At 41.8% G+C, this 8,704-nt stretch overlaps 1 long non-coding RNA gene across 1 annotated transcript; it reads right to left on the reverse strand.

The window, feature by feature from the left end:
• Window positions 1–5,715: 5,715 nt before the first annotated feature.
• LOC112970494 lies at window positions 5,716–7,076 on the reverse strand. The gene is made up of 3 exons (XR_003255027.1): window positions 6,940–7,076; window positions 6,299–6,436; window positions 5,716–5,783 (listed from the first exon to the last, which is right to left on the reverse strand). It is a non-coding gene; the product is annotated as an uncharacterized LOC112970494 (long non-coding RNA).
• Between the last annotated feature and the right edge of the window lie 1,628 nt (window positions 7,077–8,704).

An 8,704-nucleotide genomic window follows, 5' to 3' on the forward strand; every position in this document is an offset into this window, starting at 1 on the left:
AGAAATGGAAAAACTGCTTTTGACTTTAAAAGGCAGACTGTAGACCTTTAAATTAGATTAATTACAGACATTATATTCTTGTAGCAAAATAACAAATAGAAGTTCAGAGCATCTTTTGAATTAGTTTTCTTCCCTGTATTGTCCTAAGAGACCCTCAGCAATTCCCTGAGGTGGCACTGCTTACTGATCCACCAGTTCAAGGCAGTGTAAAACGTGACAGAAACAAAAGCTCACCTATGAAAAATCCATTTCAGTTCCACAGAAGAACGGCAGTGTTAGTACACTGACAGACATGTATTCTCCAGCAGCCAAATTTTGTAAATGTTTTGTATGTGTTTGTCTGTCTGGCTTGTATTTTATGAAGAAAACAAATACTAATTCAAGGATAATAACAAAGTTGCAGCTGTGGGTCTTCTGTAATCTGTACTGGTAGGGCTGTCTCTAATGCGTAGCTCTATCTATCTGTGGATTATCAGTATAAAGGTGCAATCACTCACTAGAGAATAGCTGTTCTAAGCATATCAGTGTGTATTTAAGAAACTTGAGTTCACTAAGCCTGACTTACCAACCTGATAGTTTTCTATGAAGGGGGAGCAGCGGATGTTGTTTACCTTGATTTTAGTAAGGCTTTTCACACTGTCTCCCATAGCATCTTCATACACAAGCTGATGAAGAGCAGGCTAGATAAGTGGTCAGTGAAGCGAACTGAAAACTGGCTGAACTCCCGGGCTCAGAGGGTTGTGATCAGTGGCACCAAGTCCAGCTGGAAGCCAATCACTAGTGGTGTCCCCAGGGGTAGATACTGGAACCAATACTGTTTAATATCTTCATTAATGACCTGAACGATGGGACCAAATGCACTCTCAGCAAGTTTGCAGTAGATACAAAACTGGGAGAAGTGGCTGATACACAGTGGCGGATGCACTGCTATTCAGAGGGACCTTGACAAGCTGGAGAAATGGGCAGAGAGGAACCTCATGAAGTTCAACGAAGGGAAGTGCAAAGTCCTGCACCCAGGGAGGAATAGCCCAATGCTGGGGGCCTGCTGGGGGCCGACCAGCGGCAGAGCAGCTTTGCAGAGAAGGACGTGGGGATCCTGGGAGGCAATAGGTTGAATATGGGCCAGTAATGCACCCTCACGGCAAGGATGGCCAACAGCACCCTGGGCTGCGTCAGGCAGAGCATTGCTAGCAGGTTGAGGGAGGAGATATTTCCCCTCTGCTCAGCACTGATGAGGCCACATCTGTAGAGCTGGGTCCAGTGCTGGGCTCCCCAGTGCAAGACAGACATGGACATACTGGAGCAAGTCCAGCAAAGGGCCACAAAAATGATGAAGGGATTGAGGGAAGGAGGTAAGGACTCAAAAAAACTACATATGCTAAGCAGTCATTACTACATGACTGATATATTGACCACTACCTTAGAACTGCCTTCAGGCAATTATGTATTATCGTGACTTCTGTTACCTGTTTTAGCTCAAATTTTGGCTGCTGGACTTTTCACTCAGAAAGTGTTCAGGAATTCACATCAAATATTTCTGAAAGGACACAAAGAGCATAATGAGAAAACAAATATCCATTCTCTTTGACTCTCCTGGTTTGCTCTTGAAAACTTTCACTGCAGCTAAAAGTTTTGCATTTAACAAGAAGCTGCCCATAGACTATCCCCCCCACGCATGGAACACCCGGTCATACATTTAAACTATTCCTAGTGCGTCCAACAACAAGGAAGGTTAGACCCTAGCTGTAACAACAGGGATGGTTTATGGGAGAAGGAGAAACTCTGCAAGTTCTTTACAAGCAAACCTCCCACTGGGCTCAGGTACAGAAGTTTTCTATATCTAACTTCACTATAACAGGTTCACAACATGCTTACATAAATCAAAAGTCTGTGCAGACACCATATTYCCCCCCCCCTTCACTATTTATATTCCCTTGGAATGAAAAATAGCTCACCACCTGCCTCATTTCTGTCATAATGTAACAGGCCACAGAGTTAACACTCTCCTGATATGAATGGCAGAATAAAATCACAAAAGTGGTCACTCTTACACAACTAAGATTTTTGGCACCTTACTTGAAACTTTTCCATAAGAAGTACAAACATTTCATAAAGATATGAAAATATGTTATTTCAAGTATGTGTACTATGTATAATTAAAACACAAGTGGAACGCACTTCCCTTTCAAGCTAACATGTACTGAAATTATGGAACAGTGTGGACAGGAGTATAAAAATTCAATATTTTAGCTAATTTTTAAAGTAAATTTATAGGAACAATGGATTTCTACTGTCCACATGGAGTCTCTCTACAAAACATGTCTGCATTCTGATACACAGAAGAGCATGGGACTTCTCCCTCAGAAAAATAAAGGGCTAAGAGGGAGACAGAAAAGAACATCAGGCAGCAACAGTGATATCAGACTAAAGAACTCGGGTAAATTTGATATCTGGAAGTAGGAACAGCTTTAGAACAACATTAAACCCACTGCTTTCAGGTAAATAAATAACAAACTTTGCTCTGCCTCCAATGAATCATCAGAACTGCTCAGGAAGCTTTTAACAGTTATTGCAGATCTCTGCAAATCTGTAAATAGAACTCAAAGCAAGTGCCATGAAGGTAAAAAGCAGGTCTTGGGCCAGRAAGAAGGAGAAATAACCACTGCACAGCCTCAATGACAGCAGAGGGCAGCAGTAAAAAATAATATTATTGAGGTCATATAAAAATAGACCAAAGAACATTTCATGGCATTTGCAGCCTGGAACTCAAAAACATCCATGTGCTACTTAAATCTGTTATTTAAGGTTTAATACTTCTTGGGTTAAAAGTGAAGGAAAATTCTGTGGATAATATTCTAAGTATAAGTGGCTTTAATTCAACCAAATCAATCAAGTTTAAGGATTATGATAAAGTGAAATCCAAAAGATAAGAAAAATGTTATTGATTAATGCATGTGTGACAGACAGAAAGGTCAGTAAGTTGAAAAATAATGCTTGGTCAATTGAAATTAATTTGGAAGCTTTGGGTATCTAGTCAACAAGGGATCACATTAAAAATCCCTGTATCAGCTACTTATATCTTTGGCAGTCTTTAAAGAAGGGCTAACAACTGACTGAGCCATGGAGAGCTGGCTGATTTGTTACCTTTGTGGTGGTCCCATATTGAGATTCCCTGATGGTGCTGTGGCAGAAAGTTGATTCAGCCTATTGTTATATCTGCGTATTGCATTAACAGAGGATTTTGGTTTGTGCGGCTGTCAGTGAGGCATTGTTCTTTTTCCATTCGAGACTAATTATATCAGTGGGAATTTAGAATGAGCACAGACTGCATGATCAGGGCCAAAATCCACTGCTCGCCTATTCTCTGTTAGGGTTGTTCCATTCAAATTGCAGTTTTGTCCAAATTACTAGTACTTTCCATTATCTCTTTGGAAATCCATTCCACAGCATAATCAATGTGAGTATCAGGAAATCTCCCTCAAATAACGAGCTCAGCCCAAATTAGAGATAGACATGTTTAAAAAGCTTCTATTTTGAGCAAAGCTGACTTGAACTATGTAATGAACTATGTAATAYAAGTAACTTTCTTTCAAATTAGGGCACTTAAGCTTTTTCCTTAGAATTACTGTGTCACTGAGACAAATCAGACTGAAAAAGGAGTTGGTTAAAGTTTAATAAATACATGCTAAATAAATAAATAAAAAGACAGACTAAAGGTGGATGATGCCTAAACATTAAATACTGGAATGTTGGCACTTGGCATGCAGGAGCTCCATCTGCCTTCCAGTTTTGGGTACTGCTGCAGAAGCCAGAGTTTTATAAGTAAAGGCATAGGAATCAAAGTTAGCGGTACTGTAATGWGTCACTCTAGTTTTGTTCCACTCAAATAACAGAGCTGTGCCACTACACCAAAATTGTTGACTGGAGGTTAGGAAAGACCTCCTAAGAAGATCCTTTAGACAACGGATTTTCTTCTGCATCAGTAAAAAAAGAATCTTTTAGTGAATTTATTTCTTCATGATGTGAGAAACAAATCAATGAGAGTATGTACAATAATAAAAAAAAAMTGTTGAAAGCAATAGATCCTAAGTTTTCAAAATTTGTACTAACTGAGATCTTGCATCACTGTGTATATGAAAGCTGTGTATACTGGAAAAGCTTTATCCAAGATATTGTAAAATGAAAACATGAATAAGTAGAATTAATAGATATGGAATTCTGGAAGAAAAAATGCAAACTAAAATYCTTAGTAGCAACAATCACACTATAGCACATATTGTCTCTCCAGGAAAGTAGGAAAGTTTGTTTCTTAAARTATCAAATTGTGGATCCAGTGATGACATAAGATCCTCAACTTTTATTAGAAGAAAAATATAAGTAACTAGTCCTTATAAGAGGCTAGTTTTCCCTCATGAGGGAAAAAAACCATCCTTATTGCAGAAAAATGTAATCTTGTACTGATTTGCATTAAGCACTTATGAAGTTCTAGGCAATATAAATCTTCTAGGAATAAGAAGGGTACAAAAAGACAGCACAGACCAGTGAGCCCCCATACTGGAATCCTGCCCTCTAAGGGAGAGCTCTGCCATTTTCCTCGACAGCTTCAAACATCCTTAAAAGTATTGTTAAGTGGCTTCTTCTCCCTCCTGACCACGGAAAAGTTGTTCTCTGGCTGCGAGGCCTGACAGCTATAACAGTCCATTGCAATACTATCRCCTTCCACACTAGTACGTGTCATACACTAACAATCTAGCCCACACCAATCTTTCAGCAAGCAGAAGCTAAGGAAGGCTGAAACTGCATCTGTTGAACACTGGATTGGTTGGTCGATACCGTGTGCCTAGGAGACTCCTCCAGCCTATGGGTCCTCCCTGTACCAAGTATAACTGCATGGGCTCCATGTTTAGTGATAGATGTTTGCCTGACTGTAATTCTCAGAACATAGTGATGTCCAAGAAGACCTATCTAACAGTGCCAGTTAACATGCTAGAGASTATAGGCTTTAACATGTGCTATCTGACAGGAAAGGAGAAACAGTCTTCTCCTGTTACTAATCAGTCACACTATAATTTCCTACTCATAAAACTGACCTCCGTTTGGCTGCTTAGTGAGCATTTGGAATATCAGACTCCAAGTTTACGACATCTAATTTAATGTGCATAATTCAGTATAAATCATATCCACAATACTGGCTGGAAAGGACTCACCCATTATTATTAGGGAGGCTGAACCTCAAATGTTCAGAACTTGAAGTTCAAAATCTCAGTAAGACATTTTGGACCTCCTGATTCTGCAAAATTTGGAACTATACATCTTGTCACAAAAACCTCAATTAAAAAAAAATTTATTCATGTTTCTACCTGTCTTATCAAATCAAAACAAAAGAAAATGGTTGTATAAAGCTTTACTAAATAGACTAGAGATACTTCCATTTGCATCTTCCAGACATTGCTAGGCTCAAAATAGTTACCTTGTGTAATAAATCTGATAACATATCCTCATCCATCTGTATTCAAGCTATATTCAGTTGGATTACATAACTTTGGCACAAACAGGGAAATGACTGATGGAGCTGTGCTCACTTACCTCAGTTACCGGATTTCTTCCAGCTGACCAACTGATGAAGGTGGGTCTTCAAGACATAGGCAACTAGACGCTATATAAATAAATCAACTTCTACAAAGTTGTTGCACTTCAGTACGAGTTTCATCATTCCTTTACGTGGGAACAGGTGAGATCAGCCACCCTTCTGAGAAGATGCAAATTTCAAGCCTCTCTGTTTCCTGCTCTCACAAGTGCAAAATTAAAAAGAAGTAGGTTAGGGTAAAGAAACAATAACAACATACTTAGCGAAGGGCTTCCCACTAGTCTCACTTGTTAGCTGGAAATGACTTGGCAACCATGAAGTAACACTCCCTGCCATGGAGGATCAGGTTCCAACGCTCGCTGTTCTGCTTATCATTTTTAGCCTTGTGACTACACAGGCAAGACTTTACACCTGTGCTGGGCAGGATAAAAACTTCAGAGAACGGCTTTCAGGTCAGAGAGATCAGTGCTTTCTAGAAGCRCTGCACGGAGTTTGGTGACATAAGCCTGGGAGACTGTGATGGCATCAGTCAGGAAAGAAAAAACAGACTGAGAATGACAGGGTGTGACGATTGTGGGCTACTCAAGCCAATAGAGAAACCTGAATGACTGCTTCAGGAGGAAAGACACAAGAAGAAGTGATGTCTGAACACTTACAGCAGATTAGGAATTCTTGTGGACACCATAAAGCCATGAGGTAACTGGCACTGACCTGTATATAGCTGATATGAACCTGATACAGCTCTGGAACAGGTGAGAAAAATRTAACAGTTGAAGTGGCAAGGTTGTTTGTTTGCAAAGAACAGTTCACCTCATTCTACAAAGACTCTTCTGCCGATCGGAAAGCAGTCTGTAGGGAATCATACACATATCACGTCTTACTTGCAAGTCAGAGAAGACATTTTAGAATACTGCTAGTAGGACCTTCTCACTCAGAGAACAAAAGAGAGATTAAAAAAACCCAACACTTTGAAATCCTCAGTTTTAAAACTCCCCACTGAAATATTGACCACCCCAATACTTAATACATATCATTAAGACCCTTAATTGTTTCAGTGATTTTAAACTGCTCCTGCAGCACTCAGAGAGCTGAATCTGTTTTCATGACAAAAAGGGGCCAAAGACATTTTATCATTGCTCTGATCGCTAGCTCTTCTGGTGGTGTGAGCAGAAAAGAGGAAACAGAAGAAAAAACCTGTTCTCAAAAAAAATCAGCATGCAGCAGTCTTATCTCCCTCCATGTTATTGACTCCAAATGAAACAAAAATAGCATTACAACATATGTATAAAGAAACAAATTAAGGATCCTGGCTATAACAAGTGTAGTCTCTCGAGAAGAAGCTTCATCCATACCATTTGTACTTTAGTAGACGATGGCAGAAACACTGCTTTCTCCCCCACGCTATGTTTCTGTCCAGTCCAACGACCTCATTTCCTGGATAAGAACTTTAGGTTTGACCCATCATTGAATTCCCTCCAAATGGGAATGTGTTGCTAACTGCTAACTGTGCTCATATTCAATTTCTGTGTTGTTCTGAAATACACTTTGAACTTCTCAGATATTTATAATGTGGGACTGAAATGACATTAAGAAGTGTGATGTAATTGCCTTTTTTAAAACAATGGTGGTATAGAAGCAGGCCACTTCCTGGAAATTAGCATCCCGCTGAGAAAAATAGACAAGTGCTATCGACCGCAACAAGAAATAATGTATGCGGTACGATATGATAAATAGGGAGGATGTAGAATTTTGAAGGGCAAATTATTTCAGCTCATATTATTTCAACAAAGTCCAACCTATTTATCTGAAAAAAACAACTTAAAAAAGATTGCAAGTGACAAGTTAAGACTGAGCAAGTATACTTATCAGAATCAATTAATGCCTTTCCAAGTGTAGGAAAATGACAGATGAATTAATTAAGGATGTCTGTTCTTTGTTTAGACCAGAAGAAGAGATAAATGAGTCTGCACAAAAAATCTTAAGCTTTTCCTACATGCTGCTTTGCTTGAAGTGCTGTGAATATACATGAAAGGAAATACTTCTGCAAGATATTCAGCTTCTGTGTTCAGCTTCTTGGTACTCCTGCAGACCTGCTATGTGAATCTTGCTTTTAAGACAAGTTTATGGGGAATTAAAGAGGATTTCTCTAGCTGGGATTCCTTTTAAGGCAGCTTATGGGGCTGATCTTCAGCAAAGGAGAACTTGTAAACTGCAGTAATGTTAAATATTCTGAGTATTAGGGAGTTTGCTGTCATTGGAGTCCTGACGTAACAAAAACAGGACCTTCCCTAGGATGGGATTTATGTATTGGGACATCTCAACATGTGCCAACAAATTCAGAATCAAAATGAGCTGAACAACATGTAGCAAGTTACATGAACAACATGTGAGCTGAGCTACCACAGGTCCCTTCCCTGTTTTAACTGGACCAACTATGGTGAGTAAAGATGGGCATGACGGGGGTGTGCGTGCTGTAGGCAGGATTGCCCTAGGCTGTTGACAGGGAAAATAAAAGCTCCTGTTCGTCCGTTACAGTCACACCTAGTTTGGCTGGGAAGACGGTCTCTGACCATCACAATTTTATGTGCAGGTGACGTTTTCCTTCAAGGGCTGGTGTGCCAGGGTCGCTGCTGTGCGCAGCTGAGCCCAGGAGCRGTCACGGCCTGCCGCTCACGGACTGGCAAGGGCTGAGGGGGCCCTCCCGACCCTGCCACAGGCCCCTCCGCGCCTGGCGCGGCGCAGACACCGGGAAGGCACGGCAGCCCACGCGCTGCCCTGAGGAGACCCGCCGGGAGGGAAGGCGGTGGCGGGCGCGGAGCGGCAACACCGCCCCGCTTCGCCCCAACGGCCGCGCGCCACGGCGCAGCGACGCCACCGCCGCGCGAGGCGCTGAGGAGAGCCGCCTTCTCATTGGCTGCGGTCGGGGGCCGAGGCTGTGAGGGGGGAGAACTTGTGATTGGGCGAGCGGCGGAGTGGGCGGTGGGGGGCCGCGTGATTGGGCGAGGGGCGGGCGCGAGGGTGCGGGAGGTGAGAGGAGGCGGTGCTGCGGCCGGGCCGACGTCTCGCGAGAGTCGCGCGCGGTCTCGCGCGGCTCCGGCCCGCCCCGCCCCCGGGTGC

The sequence above is a fragment of the Apteryx rowi genome, unplaced genomic scaffold (genome assembly GCF_003343035.1).
Source record: "Apteryx rowi isolate R43461 unplaced genomic scaffold, aptRow1 scaffold_11, whole genome shotgun sequence".
Taxonomy (NCBI): Eukaryota; Metazoa; Chordata; class Aves; order Apterygiformes; family Apterygidae; genus Apteryx; species Apteryx rowi.